This window comes from Symphalangus syndactylus, chromosome 4 (assembly GCF_028878055.3).
Source record: "Symphalangus syndactylus isolate Jambi chromosome 4, NHGRI_mSymSyn1-v2.1_pri, whole genome shotgun sequence".
Lineage (NCBI taxonomy): Eukaryota > Metazoa > Chordata > Mammalia > Primates > Hylobatidae > Symphalangus > Symphalangus syndactylus.
The window spans coordinates 147,353,213-147,371,085 of record NC_072426.2 but is presented as its reverse complement, the minus strand read 5'-3'; the positions used below and the strand labels follow the sequence as shown (position 1 = coordinate 147,371,085).

The following is a 17,873-nucleotide window of genomic DNA, read 5'->3' as shown; positions in this document are numbered from 1 at the left end:
GTCAATTTAAAATACATAATAATAATTGTACAACAAGTAAGCTAGGTAATTGTAGTTATACTATTTTCAGCTTCTAGCAATATCTGGAAAGTGGTAAATGCTAATTTATATTAGATTTTAATAAGTCAAGGATTCATGCTGTAATCTCTGACTAATGACTAAAAATATTAATGTTACCAGGGAGAAACAGAATGATAAATAAGATGAGACAAAATATTTAATTAACCATAGAGAAAGTAAGAGAGGAGGAAAACGGAATGTCAGACACGTTGGATGCAGAAAAAGAAATAAAAAGCAAGGCATTGATTTAAATCCCAATACAGCAGGAATTATATTAAATATCAATATTATAAAGACTCTAATTAAAAGGCAATAATTGTCAGACTCCTTAAGAAATTCAACTATGTAATACTTAATAGATATATGCCTTAAAAAAGGAAAAATGTGTTGAAAGTAAAAGGATGGAAAGTCACACATAGTACAAACTAATCAAAAGAAATCTGATATATTTAAATGAATAACAAAGTTGATTGTAGGCAAGAAACATTACTAGAACTAAAGAAGAACATTTTGGAATGATAAAATTTTCCATTCAGTAGAATGACTTAGGAATTCTGAATTTGCATATACTTAATACATAGCCTGAAAATTCATAAAGCAAAAATTGATGTAATTAAAAGGACAACAGAATATCCACAATATATTTGAAGATTTTAGCAAACATCCCTCAGTAACTGATAGAACAGGCAAGAAAAAATTATAGGATTATAAACACAAATAAGTTACTTGATATAATCAATAGACACAGACCACTCTACACAGTAACTGAAGAATGCCTATTCTTTGCAAATGTATTTTAAACGTTTGCTAAAATTGGTCATAAAAATAAAAAATTTAAAAAGATTAACTGGAAAATCTTCGATATAATCCCCAATGTAATTTTGCAAAAACATATGGGGCAACAAACATAGTTGCAATTAGAAGATATTTAAAACTGAATAATAATGAAGATAGGATATGTAAGTACAAGCATACTTTATTTTGTGGTGCTTTGATTTATTGCACTTTGCAGATACTGTGTTTTTTACAAATTGAAGGTTTATGGCAACCCTGCGTCGAGCAAGTCTATTGGTGCCATTTTTCCACTGGCTTGTGTTCCTTTTGTGTTTCTGTGTCACATTTTGGTAATTCTTGCAATATTTCAAACTTTATTATTAGTAGTATTATATCTGTTATGGTGATCTGTGGTCAGTGATCTTTGATATTGTTATTATAACTGTTTTGAAGTACCACAAATCACACCCCTATAATACAGCGAACTTAATCCGTAAGTGTGTGTGCTCTGAATGCTCCACTGACAGGCTGTTCCCCTATCTCTCTCCCTCTCCTCAGGCCTCTCTTCCCTGAGACACAAAGATATTGAAATTAGGCAATTTAATAACCCTACAATGGCTTTTGCGTGTTCAAGTGAAAGGAAGAGTCATATGTCTTTCACTTTAAATTAAAAGCTAGAAATAATTAAGCTTGTGAGGAAGACATGTCCAAAGTTGAAATAGGCTGAAAGCTAGGCCAAACAGTCAGCCAATCACAAATGTAAAGGAAAAGTTCCTGAAGGAAAGTAAAAGTGCTACTCCAGTGAAGACACAGATGATATGAAAGCAAAACAGCCTTATTGCTGATATGGAGGAAATTTGAGTGGTCTGGATAGAAGATCAATCCAGTCACAATATTCCCTTAAGCCAAATCCTATACCAGAGCAAAGCCCCAACTCTCTTCAATTCTGTGAAGGCTGAGAAAGGTGAGGAGGCTGCAGAAGAAAAGTTGGAAGCTAGAAGAGGTTGGTTTATGAGGTTTAACGAAAGAAGACGTCTCCATAACCTAAAAGGGCAAGGTGAAGCAGCAAGTGCTGATGGAGAAGTCGCAGCAAGTAATCCAGAAGGTCTAACTAAGGTAATTGATGAAGGTGGCTGAACTAAAGAACAAATTTTCATTGTAGATGAACTAGCCTTCTATTGAAAGAAGATTCTATTCTGTGGTATGGTGGCTCAGACCTGTAATCCCAGCACTTTGGGAGGGAGGGGTGGGAGGGTCGCTTGAAGCCAGGAGTTTGAGACCTGTCTGGGCAACAAAGTGAGACCCTGTCTCTATGAAAAATACAAAAGTTTCTATGGAAAGTCAAAGAGCCATGAATGTCTAAGACAATCTTAAAATGCTAAATAAAGTTTAAGGAGTCATTTCTCTTCTATAAATGCGTATAAAGTTAATATGATTGAGACAGTGTAGAATTTAGGCAGACATACACAAATATACCAAAGGCACAGAATAGACAGTTCAGAAACAGACCACACACATAAGGATCATTAATTTATAAAAAATTGACACTGCAGGGCAGTGAAGAATGATTGTACTTTCAGTAAACTGTACTACATCAATTGAATATCAACATGGGAAATAAAGTTATCATTTAATCTCTATCTCACATTCTTTAGTCAGAGTTCTCTAAAGAAATAGAACTAATAGGAGATATATGTATATACACACACACACACACACATATGCGTGTTTATACATATATACTTATAAATGTATTATAAGAATTGGTTAATACAGTTAAGGAGGCTGAGAAGTCCCATGATCTCCTGTTTGAAAGCTGGAGACCCAGGAAAGCTGGTGTTGTATTAAATAAACGCCAGTCTGAGTCTGAAGGCATGAGAACCAGGAGCATCAATGAAGTAAGTCCCAGTCCAAGGGCAGAAGGTCCATGTCTCTCATCAATTAGTCAGGCAGAGAGAGAACTTTTATATCCTATTTTGACCCACAAGGCACTGAAGTAATATTGTTAAATAAATAATAAATGCTTAGATGAGAAAAAAATAACTTCTAAAAGTTGATTAGACAAATAATGTGCTAACCCTTCAGGAAAAAATTAGACAAATCAGACTCCACTAAAATTAGAATATGTTATTAATCTAAACATACAATTAAGAGAGTACTACAGAACTTGCCAGATGACAAAATGTTTTAGGTGTTTCAATATCTTGGTAGAAATTCATGTTGCTTTAAGAATTTGGGCAGAGATTGAGCTTTAACCCAGCTAAAACATTTAATTAATTGTAAAGCGACAGATTTCATTGCAAGGAGGGCATTTATCTTGTCAGAGATTATATATGAAATTGTTCTCTCAGTCAAAAAAGCATAGATTCATTTCTACTGAGACATTAATACTATTTAATTTAAAAATTAATGTGCATTAGAATACTCCCACTGTCATGATCTCTTCTTTCATTGTGTCTTTATTTCAGAATAAATTTTAGTACTAAGGGTAAAAAATATGTTTTAGTTATTTCTTTTGTGACAGAAATTTAGAGAATTTATTGGAATTGTTGGCTATTACATAACTACATATAACTACGTAGTAACTTATGACCATTTCCATTACAAAGTTTAAGCTTTGCTGTCCTATATAAAATTGTGAGTAAAAGAGTAGCTTAAAGAATTCTAGCATCTATTTTTTCAAATTTTGATGTATGGACTTTATTTGACTTTAACAGAATTGGTTAGTTAACTATATTTTAAATTTTCTGGTGAGTTGGGAAAAGGGGAACAGAAAGAAGGTCTATTGAGTCATGGCAAGATCTTTCCAATATATTACTGTGTTTAATCATTCAACCAGTCTGACTGTAGGTGCTATACTCCCATTGCCAAGAAGAAAAATTTGAGGCACAGAAGATTTAAATTTCTTGCCCAAGGTCATATAGCTATTGATAGAGACAGGAGGCAGGGAAATTCTGGGCAGAAGAGGGCAGGTCCCTGGTGAGGGCCCCACCCTTAAGCCAAAAAGCCTGATACTGCAGCCCAAAGTGAGAACTTACATCCCTGATTTCCTGCTCAAATGTTGCCTTTCCAAAACCACCCATGGCCCACCCCACCCCCATTCTGTGCACATAAAAACCCCAGGCTCAGCCAGCAGAAGGAGGGGAAGTGGCTGGATGTCAGAGACTATAGTTGGACGTCAGACAGAAGAGGCTTTACTTCAGAGGGACAGCTTGACAGCATAGCTTTGGAGAGGAGTCTGGCCATCCATGGAGAATCTTCAGGGGAAGATTATCTTACCGCTCCATCCCCTTTTCAGCTCCCGTTGCTGCTGAGAGCTACTTCCAACGGCAATAAAATCCCCCTCGTTTACCATCTTCAATTTGTTCATGCGATCTCATTCCTTCTGGATGCTGGACAAGAACTTGGGTACCATGAGTGCAGGTGCAAAATGTTATCACAATGACCCTCCACTGAGCTGTTATCACTTAAGCCATCCATGGACAGGAAAGCTAAAAGGGCACTGCTTCTGGGGCTTCAGGGGCCATGGGCACCTCCCCAGATGCTGCTGAGGGGTCACACAGAGTTTTGCTCCTGCCAGTGCTCAAAAGCACTCGCCCCAGCTCCTGTACCCACTCACCTGCACACTCCCCCTCCCATGAAAGGTGAAGCGCAGTGGATCCACGTGAGTGGAATTTGCCCCTGCCGGTGCCAAAGCAGCCAGCTAATTCCAGCATCCCTGTACTCAAGTTCCCACCTGCAAAGGGGCAGGGAAATATCCTACTTCACTATTAAGTTGTAGAGCCTGATTTTTATCTTACTTTTATTATTTATTTATTTATTTATTTATTTATTTATTTATTTATTTTTTGAGATGGAGTCTTGCTCTGTCTCCCAGGCTGGAGTGCAGTGATGCAATATCAGCTCACTGCTACCTCTGCCTCCTGGATTCAAGAGATTCTCCTGATTCAGTCTCCTGAGTAGCTTGGACTACAGGCATGCACCACCACACCTAGCTAATTTTTGTATTTTTAGTAGAGATGGAGTTTAACCATGTTGGCCAGGCTGGTCTCGAACTTCTAACCTCAGCCTCTCAAAATGCCGGGATTGTAGGCATGAACCACCACACCCAGCCTGAGCCTGATTTTTAAATCCATAGATGTGTAACCTTAAAGTTCATGAAACTACTTTGGTCAAGGTCATTAACTTCTATTTTACCATCATCTGCCATCAGTTTTCTCTACCAGTCAGTAATATTTGGCAAAATTGATCACTCCTTCCTTCTTGAAATTCTTTCTTGTCTTGGCTTCCATAATATCAAATCATGTGGAGTTTCTTCCTCTCAATCACCTTTGTGGATTCTTCTTTCTTTCTTGAACCTTTTAATGTTAAGGTACTTTAGAGTTTAGTCTTAGGACTTCCCTGCATCTCTATTTATAATGTCTTTCTGGATAATTTCATCTAATTCCTTATGGCTTTAAATACCATCTCTATATCAATAACTCTGGTCCTAATCTGGCTAGTTAGACTTGAATATCCAGCTACCTATTTTATATGCTACTTGGGCATATAATAGATAACTGAAACTTACCATAGCTGAAGCCAAATTTATTCTACTCCAATCAGTAGTCACTACCTCATTAATGCAAACACTATCCACCCAGAAGCTTGAGTCCAATACCTAGGAGTCATTTTGATTTCTCGCTTCCTCTCATTTTCTACATCCAACCCAAGAGCAAGTCCTACCAACTGTCGCCAAAGTTCATTATGTTAGTCTTCTCTTCATCTTCACTGCCTAGTCCAAGCCAATATTACTACTGCCATCCACTCCCAATCAGTTGCCATAACTGCCACTCTTGTTCTCAATTCTCTACCTAGAAGCTCAATTAGTTGTACATATTAAATTAGATTACAGTATAAGCCTACTTAGCTTCAATTACTGCCCATCCAACCTAGAATATACTTCAAATTGCTCATGGTTTTAAAAATGTGTGACAACAACTTTACCTACTTCTCTGACCTCATTTAAATACTTTTCCACTACTGCACTTGGAAATTACAGCAGCTTACACTGGATTCCTTTCTGTTGCTTAGTCACAACTTATTTATTCCCACTTGAAGTCTTCTATTTCCTGTTTCTCCTGGGAATGCTCTATTCTCAGATCTTTGAATAGTTGGCACTTTCTTGTCACTTAAGTCTCAACTCAGATGTTACCTTTTTGGAGAATCCTTCCCTGACCTCCCCTTTCAAGTTGTCCTCTAGTAACTCTCTGTTACTTTCACTTGTTTTATTTTTCTTCTTTTAGCCTATTATGATCATTTATTTGTTTATTTGCTCATTCTCCCCTCCCTCATTTTGGTGGATCTCAGCAACTGAAAAAGACATTATTATAATCACTGACTTAATGACACACTGTTATCATTGGTCCTGAAGCATATCTACTTTTATCTTGCAGTTGTTAGTGTAGGCTTCATGAGAACAAAGATTTGTCTTACTTGTTGCTGTTCACCACTATTTTCTCAACACTTAGCACGGTGCCTGTTTAGCATTCAGTAAAATTTTGTGGAATAATGAAAGAACTAATGAATGCATGCCTTTCATAGTATGGGTTGGTCTAAAAGGAAAATGAGACTCAAAGAGGTCGAATGATTTACCCAAGGCTATTAGTTAAGAAAGAGATGGCCTTAGAAAAATCCAGATTTCCTGGTAGTCTAATGTGTCTTCTATGTCCCATCTTGCTTTACAGTCCGACTAGATTCTGAGGATTTTCTGAAAGCCTTGGAAATATGTTCTATTTTTTCTTCTCAAAGGTATACAGTGTCTTGAGAGAATTAATATATAAAATTTTTGAATTAAAAGAATACAAACAGAAATATTTGTCTTATTATATTCAGGTCCTTTGTTTTTAAAGAAACCTAGAATGTATTCGTTTACATGCCAGTGATGCAAATTTCATTTAATTTACCCTGGATTAAGTTATTTTCATTCTTTCAGAAATGTTGACATGATTTTGAGTGAAGTAGTATTTTTATCTTATAGAAGTTTGTTGCTTTATTTCAGAGGTTTTAAAAAAATTCTATTTTGAATGTAAGAAAGCTCATAGTTCTACAAAATAGAACCTATATGCAATTTAAAAGAATGCTTTCTAAAAATATGAAAAGAACAGCTAACACCACTTTCTGTTTGTGGTTGAATGATGGACAGCAAGAAAATTCTCCATAGACTAGAGTTTCCAAGGGGGTTCTGCAATAACCTTTTAACAGGGCTTTGAAAACAAAACCGCACTATTTATCAATAAAGATATTTTTATTGTATTTTTATAAATATTCATCTGTAACAGTAATGATTCATTTGGCTCTTTCAGAATCATAGATCTTTTGAGAGTAAAAAATTATCCAAGAGGGAGAACTAAATAAACTTTTGTGCATATGTAAGAAATGAATCCCAATTCTTCCTTGCTTCTGTTTCTTTTTTCCCCAAAAATTGTATAAATGAGGAAATAGTGCCAAGGACCTATTAGTAATAGTTATTTCCTAATTGCAGAGGGAAGCATCCTGCATGTTTAAATAAATATTGTTAACTCTGACCTCTCGCTTTGCCAGGACTGATAAGGCAATTGTTTGACCTATATGAAGTACATACAGTATACACAGAGTGGAGTGCAGCAGGAAAACAGGAAACAATAAATCAGAAATTAGAGCACTGATTGTTGTAGCTAATTACATCAGGCTTCTGCTTAATTTCTCACTCTGTCATGCTAACCTGATTTTCTTGCCAACAGACTTTGCAAATTGCTGGTGTCACGTACATTCAGCAAATAATAATCCTTAGTTACTGTGACTGACAAATGAATGAACAGGAGAAGATAGTTTATTATGCAAGGATGAACTGAGACATTCACCAGATACCTGCCTGGATGCTTTTTTAATTCACTTACCTAGATGTGCTGCATGATGCATTTCTCCAGGAGCAGAGATTTTGGCATCAAGACAGTTTAATTAGATTTGTAGCTTTGTTTGATAATATTGAGCAGGAAAAAAGATGGTACTGTAGAAGGAAGGAGAGGGAAGGCATTGGTTTGGACAAAGCGATAAAGTAGTAACTTAGCTACTTAAGTCAAATCTAAAAATAATATGTTTAGAGTGAATGAGACTAGTCAGCACATTATTGAATCCTAATTTTGTCTGCACGTAGATTTGGTAGTTAACTTGGTATTTTTAAGCTATTATGGTTTGATTACTGAAATTCTAAACCACATGTATTAAGAAAGAGTGATACAAATGAGATGCTCTTATTCAAAATTAATTGTTTGATTACTCCCAGATTCTACTTCTGCCTCTAGATAGTACATGCCAATTTAGTTTTCCATGGTCCCAGTCCTGGTGTTGTCCATGTAGGCAAAAATCAACTTTCCTTTCCTGCATGATTTTACAAAATTTACACAGATTCCATACTTTAAACAACTTTACTATGGCTTCTGAAGATGCAGTAGGAAGGACAGAATTAAGGAGAATTTGTACACTCTTATTATTTAATAAATTTTCATATTCTGGGTATATTTTCTACTTTACTGTAGTGTTCACTGATTAGATCATCCAATTATAAAGCAGGTCCAGAGCTGGCTACAACTTCACCCAGGCTCTCTGCTCTTCTGGTGCTTAATAAAAACAATATTATTTTGTTTAGCTGAAGATACCATATATGCAAGTTCTTTAGAATGAAAACTTTTCTCAGTTTAAAATAAAATGTTCTTCATCTTTCCATTTCCAATGAACTCTGAATTTACTCCTGCCTTACTTTAGTGTTATTTTCAGAGAAGAAGAAAGTAAATTCAGTGTAGGGATGCGAGGAGATTATAACAGAACCTTCCCCAAGTAACGAAGGACATGGCAGAGCTGTGGAGTCCCATTTTTGGAAACCACTGTTCCATTTGGTAAAGCCAGAAGAACGATATAACTGTTTACTTAAGTGTGTAGGTGATAGCTTACATTCCAGTGATGAAGTTGGAATGCAGGCCAATTAAGCAGCCCAGAAAGCTGTGGAAGAAGGGCCAAAAATGAAAGAGTAGAGTATTGCCAGCATTGCTGCCAGCCCAAAGGTCAGAGGGAGCAGGATATTTCAGTCCTGTGTCTTTAAACTAATTCTTGTGCATAAAATGTTTAAAATTCTCCAAATCCCAAGCTGACTTTCCCAGAGTCCTTCTTAATATAATTTTTTAAATCTATGTTCCCAGACAAATTTTATAAATATATACATTAAGCATCTATTGGGTGCCTACTTTTCTACAGTGTGTTCCCCAAAGGGGAAAAAGCTCAATGCAGGAGAAATGTATCATCAAGACAATACTCTCAAGAGTTAAAGAGTTAAGGAGGCAAACAGATTTATAAAACGAGCATTAAGTAACCTCAAGTCAGAACATAATCTTCTAGATAATATAAATGTGAAGTATTGGCAGTTAGAGCTATGGAATTGAAAGGGACCCAATTTTTCAGAGAAGACTTAGTGGGGGATAATTTGGCATGAACTTACATGGATAGCTAGTGTTGGATAGCTGAGGAGGAATGGGGAGACATTTTAAGCAAAGAAAATTGATTAGTAGAAGTGGGGGAAATGGCAAAACTGGATATACAGAGATGAGTGATAAGAAAGAGTAGGAGGGAAATGTGGTTGGATAGAAAAGGTGGGTAAGATACTGAGAGTGGCAGGAGGAGTGTAGACTTAGCGTTATAGGCAATGGGACCTCTCAGGAACCCCTGCACTGGGGATTGATGTGTGAATAGGTCAGGGCGGGAAAGGCGGGAGCCAGCACATCTAATGAGTTAATGTTAAAACATTCCAGGTTTGATATGACCAGGGTCTAGACAAGGTGGTGAGAGTGAGAGAGAAAAGAAAAACATAAATTCAGAAGCTCTTCAAAAGCAGCTATTGGCAGATTTGATGAGATTCCATGGAAAAAAGAAAGGGGAGGAGGTTGAGTCAAAGATGAGAGATTTGGCGCCTGCAAGAATTATCTTGGCTTAAGCCAGAATGAAAAATTTGGAAGAATAAGTGTTAAGATGGGAAGATGAAAGAGCATCAATTTCCAAAGACAGGAGGAGAAGGAACAGAGCTTTTCTGGTCTTAGCTGCCACAAGACTTCCAGATGCCTCATTCTTGTCAGTTGCAGATATATAAATATGTATGAGCACAGCTTGGTTTGTCTGAAGCACATAAACTTGTCTTAGGACAGTGGGTGTAATAACTGTGTGAAATGTGTCAAAACTGGAAAGGTGTGTGCAGGACATGACAGCTGATGAAATATTATCAAATGCTGCTCCGGGCATACCAGAGGCAGCACGACATTTAGGCATTGGGAAGAAACTCCCACAAAGAACGTCACCTGGGAGGTGTATTTCTTAGTTTCCTTTCCTCCTCTTTAACTCTAGTCATTATAATCTTAAATGTGCTCCAGGACTCTGGTTCTTGCACCTGCCCAGCTTTGGTTTGGCATCTTCTGCCAGCTGTCTAGCCTGTGACTGGCCTGGCTCCCACTCTGCTTTTGCTCTAAATGCTGGGATTGGGATCCAGTGTCTAACCTCATCCCATCCCCTAGAGATTTGCTTTGCAGTTTCTACATCGTCATTCTCCATTGGAAGGGACTCAACAGTCCAGAATAGTAGACATATAATCTTCCATTTTCTCCCACTTTTTTTCACACCCAAAACACTCAAAATGGGATATAAAAGGCTAATACGTTTGCTTGTCAGTATGCTTACTCCCTTCAACTCACTGCCAAATGGCTTGGAGCTAAAAATTCAAGTGGAAGCACATTTGCACTTTTTTCATGTATTAGCATCTATGACAATTTCAAACTTTAGTGCAGCAGAAAATGGTATGAGTGTGAATTGTGTGTCTTCATTATGTTGTGTGAGTACAATAAGGAACTCAGACACATTTCCTTATCCATGACAGTTCATATTAACTCAGATACTGTTTGTGGTGGTGAATAAATTTTAAAGATTCACATCAGTCCCCCAAGAAGAACCATTCATAACTACCTCTGATGGTAAGGGGATCCAAATGAAACCAAGACACTTTTGAGGTTGACTTTTGTAAATGAGCCAGTTAGAATTTTAAGGAGCCCAAGGCTTGGTTTGCAGTGTCCAATGATGCTAAAACTTGATGTGAGTCATTAATTGAATTTCATTTTTGACCTTGTTTAAGTGCCATTCAATATTAACAGAATTTACATAAAGATCAATGCATTGGACCAATCTTTGGATCTAGCATCAAGGTTGGTCAAGGTTTCCCCAGACTAGACCAACATTACAGAAAAATGTTTTCCCCCTTTTCATTAGAATTGAAAATATTCTTTCCCCGTGTAATTTTCACTGGTAAGTGATTTGCTATAATTGGGGTACACCACAATAGTTCAAAGAAGTTTTGATTTCATTTATGATTCCAAGAATATTTAAAATTAAAAGAACCCTAGCATCTTTCCATTTTTTAAAAACTTAAACGTGTAATATGGTTGCTTTCTTGGGCCCTGATGACACCATAAATGAGAATGTAACTAAAAGCATATGCTGCTCATTAGTGCGGCTCTGCCACACCTGTGCTGGCCATGTCTGTAAAAGGCTGGCTTACTGCCTTAGGAAGCACCATATAAAAGAGGTTGCTTCAGGCAAGTCCCTCTTAGAAGTATTGTTTTTTTCCCCTTAAAGAAAAATTAGTTCTAATAGTTTTTCCTATAATACCGTGAGAAGAGAAAGAAAGCAGCTAAAAGGGGAAAAGCACAATTCTGCCAAATCCAGTTAGTCCCCCTCATGAAGAAGCATTATTAATAATAGTTGTGAGCGTTGTACTTTACTGATTTACTGCAAGAGCAAAGAAAGCTCGATTTTAAGTGTTTGTGTCTGGAGATGTTAAAAGCATATTTATTAGAAGCGGTGGTTCAACTGAAGACTCTAGAGGACTTCAGAATTCTCCTCACCCATCAGCTCCATCAACTACTTCTCTCACTCCCACACCCAGTGCCCCAAATAAACATGCCATTTCAGCAAAAGCCCTGTACTGACATTGCACATAGGCTTAAATAAAACCACTTAAAGAAACTCATTTCCTTCAATATTGTCATCCTAAAATCATTTCTAGGTAGGAATTCTGAAGCCATCACACACCAGAAAAACAAACCTTGACTCAAATTATGGAGGTTCTGGCCAGGTGCAGTGGCTCATGTTTGTAATCCCAGCACTTTGGCAGGCCGATGTGGGCAGATCACAAGGTCAGGAGTTCGAGACCAGCCTGGCCAACACAGTGAAACCCTGTCTCAATTAAAAATACAAAAAAATAGCTGGGTGTGGTGGCGGGTCCCTGTAATCCCAGCTACTCGAGATACTAAGCCAGGAGACTCACTTGAACCTGGGAGGCAAAGGTGGCAGTGAGCCGAGATCGCAGGACTGCACTCCAGCCAGGGTGACAGAGCTAGGATCTGTCTTAAAAAAAAAAAAAAGGAGGTTCTTGTGGAATGCATAAAATGGCAATCTCTGATGCTGTCTTTGCAGTTTCTTCACTTAATACTTTTCATTCTCCTCATTTTCCTTACTAAGAGAACCTCATTTTCTTTTTCCAGGGGCACACCCAGCTCCAAGATCACCTTCCCAGGCCTCTCTTGCTATGACAGATGCCATGTGACACAGTTCTAGCCAATGAGAAGTAACCAGAACACCTTGGGTAAGTCTTCTTGGAAAATTATTTAAGAAGGTGAAGCTGACTTTGCCCTTTCTCTTTTGCATAGCTAGACTGAAAATATAATGCTAGATGTGGAACTGTCATTTTGTGATTAGAAATAAAGGGTGTGAGAGACAAAACTACCTACTGAAGATGGCTGGATAGAAAGAGAGAAGAGATTCAGATCCCTGAAGCCATCATAGAGTCAACACACCATTCCATAGCAAGATATAATTCTTTTTGTGGAGCCAAATATATTCCAGGCTGATATTCACTGCTGAAAAATTCAGCAATGATTTTTTCAGTAACATTACAGGACATGATAAAAAGCAATTATGCATATGTTCATATTGAAGTAGTAAATCTGTTCCAGGGTAAGATAATTAATATTTATTATTGTGCATGTATTAGAGATATCAGGCACATATTTTTTATACCAACTCATTTACCCTTCAGAATTTCACCAGCCAGCAAGTGTGATTATCCATCATGTTACAAATGGAGAATCTGATGTTCAGAGAGGTTAAAAAATTTCTCAAGGATGCACAGTTCATGTGCCAGATTCCAAAGTCCATTTGCTTGCCAGCATACAATATTGAATATATTCACGGTTATTGTGTTTCTTAAATGAATTTTATTTTAAAGATCTTTATGGTGAAAAATCTCAAAATGAAAGAAATTATAGAGGATTATAGTCTAACTAATACCATGAGGTCACTCTCCAACTTTAAAAATGTTTAGGCTGGGCGCAGCGGCTCATGCCTGTAATCCCAGCACTTTGGGAGGCTGAGGCAGGAGAATCACTTGAGCCCAGGAATCTGAGACCAGTCTGGGCAACATAGCAAGACCCCATCTGTACAAAAATACAAAAAATTAGCTAAGCATGGTGGTGCATGCCTGTAGTCCCAGCTACTATGGAGGCTGAGGTGGGAAGAGTGCCTGAGCCCAGGACGGCAATGATCGTGCCACTGCACTCCAGGCTGGGCAACAGAGCGAGACCTTGTCTCTAAAACAAATTAAAAAACAGGATTAGCATTTTGCTAAATTTGCATCAAAAGTGTTTAAGAAAAGGAAAATATTATAGATCTATTAAAAACCCTCTCTGAACTTTTCTAGTTACATTCCCTTCCTTTTCTCCCTTCCACTTCCAACTCTAAATATTGTCTTGAAGTTGCTCTGAGATCCTCCCATCTCAGCCTCCTGAATAGCTAGGTCTACAGGCATGCGACATGATGCCAAGCTAATTTTTTAATTTTTTGTGAAGATGATGTCTCACTGTGTTGCCCAGGCTGGTCTCGACCTCCTGGCCTCAAGCCATCCTCCTGCCTCAGCCACCCACAGCGTTGGGATCACAGGTGTGAGCCACCAAACTCCAGCCAAAACTCTTTTTTTAACAAAAGACACTATAAAATAAAATGGCAACCCAGAATGCAATACATATGCATAACAATGCATAACCAAAAAAAGAATTTGTATCTAAAGCATTTAAAGAACTCCCAGAATTTAGAACTCCAAACATTTAAAGATAGAGATCCCAATGGAAAAACATAAATATGGTGTGAATACACAATAGAAGGGGGAACTCAAATGGTTAATATTAACAAATATTAAACTTTTGTAGTAATTAAGGAAATACAAATAACAACCACAAAGACATATTTCCCACTCCATCAGATTTGCAAAACATTGAAATGTCTAACCCAAACAACTATTGGCAAGAATGTGGAGCAAACTACTTTTATTTACAGAGGTATGTAGCAATATCAAGCAGAGTTAAAGATGGTATGTATTTTATGACCCAGTAGTTTTACTTCTAGTGTATATATCCCAGAGAAACACATCTATATATTTATAATGGAACATATCCAAGGTGTTTATTACAGAAATATCTATGGTGGCAGCTTTTAAAATCTTCTTAAATGTCCATCTGTATAAGCAGATGGATAAGTAAATTTTGTTACATTTACATAAGGAAAAATCATACAGTAGATAAAACTCAAGTTTCTTGTATTAACATGGCTAAGTTTCAAAACATAACATTGAGGGAAAATTGATCCATTTAATATATCATTTATAAAATCCTTGAACCTTTTGTAAATGTGTGCAATAAAATTATAGAATATTGCAGGGATATTCTCTGTGCAACCATCAGCACAATCTAATTTTAAAACCTTTTTTTCACCTCAAAAAGAAACCCCATGTCCATTGGCAGTTGCTGCCAATTCTCACTGCAGCCCAGCCCTAGGCAACCATGAACCCTACTTTTGGCCGTGTGTTGGTCGAGGCTCTCCAGAGAAACAGAACCCATAGAATATATACAGATATGTAAGTGGATGTTTATTCTGGAGACCAAGAAGTTCCACAATATGCTGTCTATAAGCTGGAGAACCAGAAAAGCCAATGGTGTAATTTAGTCCAAATCCAAAGTCTTAAAAAACAGGGGAGCTGATGGTATAACTCCAAGTCTGAGGCCCAAAGCCTGAGGACCTGTGAAGCTGCTGGTTCAAGTCCCAGGCTCCAAAGGCCCAAGAACAAGGAGATCCAATGTCCCAGGCCAGGAGAAGATGGATGTTGTAGCTCAAAAACAGAGACAGAAAAGTCATCTTCCCTCCACCTTTCTGTTGTACTGGGGCCCTTTGTGAATAGGATATCATCCCACATTGGTGAGGGTGAATTTCCTCTACTCAGTCCATTGACTCAAACTCTAATCTCTTTCAGAAGCACCTGATAGGGTCTGGTATAGTTGGTCTCTGCCCAAAGCTCATGTTTAAATACAATCTCTAATGCTGGAGGTGAGCCCTGGTGGGAGGTGTTTGGGTCATGGGAGTATATCCTTCATGAATGGCATGAGCCATTCTCTTGGTGATAAGTGAGCTCTTGCTCTGAGTTCATAGGCCTGAGATTTGGTCATTTAAAAGTTTGTGGCACCTCCCCCATCTGCTCTCTACTTCTCTCTCTTGCTTCTGCTCTGACCATGTGATATACATCTCCCCCTTCACCTTCTGCCATGATTGTAAGCTTCCTGAGGCCTCCCCAGAAACAGATGTCACTATGCTTTCTACAGCCTGCAGAATCTTGAGTCACTTAAACCCAATAAATTACCAAGTCTTGAGTATGTATTTAAAGAAATTCCAGAATGGCCTAACACAAAAAATTGGTACCAATTTCTGTTTGGAAAAGAGTGTAACATTGCTATAAAGATACCTGGAAATGTGGAAGAAGCTTTGGAACTGGATAATGGGCATAGATTGGAAGAGTTTAGAAGGCTCAAAAGAAGACATGAAGCTGAGGGAAAGTTTGGAACTTATTAGGACTAGTTAAATAGTTGTGACCAAAATGCTAATAGTGATATGGACAGTGAAGGCCAGACTGCTGACGTCTCAGATGGAAATGAGGAACTTATTGAGGACTGGAAAAAAGGTCACATATGTTATGCCTTAGTAAAGGGCTTGGCTGCATCCTGTCCATGTCTTGGGGGTCTGTAGAAGTTTAAATGAAACAGTGATGATTTAGGGTATCTGGCAGAGGAAATTTCTAAGCAGCACAGTGCTCAAGAGGTGGCTTGGCTGCTTCTAACACTCAGATGTGGTAGCAAAGAAATGACCTAAAGTTGAAATTTATATTTAAACAAGAAGCAGAGCACAAAAGTTTGGAAAATTTGGAGCCTGGCTGTATGGCAGAGAAAGAAAAAGCTTTCTGAGGAGAGGAATTCAAGCAGGCTGTAAAGCCACCACTTGCTAGAGATATTTGTGTAACTAAAAAGGAGCCAAGTGCTAATAGCCAAGACAATGAGAAAAAGGCCTCAAAGGCATTTCAGAGACCTTCATGGCAGCCCCTCCTGTCACAGGTCCTGAGGCCTATGAGGAATGAATGATCTTATGGGCCAGGCCCAGGGCCCCACTGCCCTAAACAGCCTTGAGACACTGCTCCCCAAATCCAGGCCACTCCAGCTCCAGCTCCAGCTCCAGCTGGGGCTCTAAAAGGGCCCAGGTACAGCTCAAGCTGCCACTTTGAAGAATGCAAGCTGTAAGCCTTGGTGGCTTACACATGGTGTTAAGCTTGCAGGCACCCAGAATACAAGAGCAAATGAGGCTTGGCAGCCTTCACCTAGATTTCAGAGGATGTATGGAAAAGGCTGGGTGTTCAGGCAGAAGGCTGCTTCAGAAGCAGAACCCCCGCAGATGATCCCTACTAGGGCAGTGCCAAGGGGAAATGTGAGATTGGAGCTCTCACACAGAGTCCTTACTGGGGCACTCCCTATTGAAGCTGTGAGAAGGGGGCCACTGCCCTCCATACCCAAGAATGATAGATTCACTGATAGCTTGCACCTTGTGCCTAAAAAAGCCACGGCACTCACTCCAGCCCATGAGAGCAGTCACGGGGCTTGCACCCTGAAAAGCCACAGAGATGGAGCTGCCCAAGGCCTTGAGAGCCCACCCCCTTGCACCAGTGTTACCTGGATGCAGGATATGGAGTCAAAGAAAATTATTTTGGACTTTTACAATTTAATGACTGCCCTGCTGGGTTTCAAACTTGCATGGGACCTGTAGCCTCTTTCTTTTGGCTGATTTCTCCCATTTGAAAAAGGAATATTTACCTAGTGCCTATACTCCCATTGTATCTTGAGGGTAACTAATTTGGTTTGATTTTACAGGCTCATAGATTTTCCTTATCTCAGATCTGACTTTGGACTTTTGAGTTAGTGCTGGAATGAGTTAAGACTTTGGGGGGATTATTGGGAAGGCATAATTGTGTTTTGCAATGTGAGAAGGACATGTGATTTGGGAGGGGTCAGGGGTGGGATAATATAGCTTAGGTATTGGTCCCCACCCAAATCTTAGGTTGAAATGTAATTCTCAGTGTTGGATGTCAGGCCTGGTGGGGGGTATTTGGGTCATGTGGGTGGATCTGTCATGAATAGCTTTGGCCATCCTCTTGGTGATAAATGAGCTCTCACTCTGAGTTCACGTGAGATCTAGTCATTAAACTATGTGTGGCACCTCCTCCTACTCTTTCTTTCTGCTTCTCTGGCCATATGATGTGCTTGCTTTCCCTTCATGGTTCTACCATGATTTTAAGTTTTCCAAGGCCTCCCCAGAAGCAGATGCCGCTATGCTTACTGCACAGCCTGCAGACCCTTAAGCCAATTAAACCTCTTTTTTAAAAAAGATAAAATAAATAGCCCAGTCTCAGGTTTTTTTTTTAAAGCAATGCAAGCATGGCCTAACACACCCCCTCATAGACATATCCAAAAATGTGTTCACTGGATATCTGGTCATTTCTTTACCCAGTCATGTTGACATAAAAAATTAATCATGACATGTCTATATATTTGCCTTCTCAGACCACT

The 17,873-nt window shown here is 38.5% G+C and overlaps 1 long non-coding RNA gene across 1 annotated transcript in view; it reads left to right on the top strand.

Moving 5' to 3' along the window:
- Window positions 1–17,873, top strand: part of LOC129481258 (uncharacterized) — a 65,210-nt gene that overhangs the window by 37,223 nt on the left and 10,114 nt on the right. Inside the window, exon 5 of the long non-coding RNA XR_010120620.1 lies at window positions 12,426–12,526. This is a non-coding gene — a long non-coding RNA (uncharacterized lncRNA). The remainder of the gene's footprint in view (window positions 1–12,425; window positions 12,527–17,873) is intronic.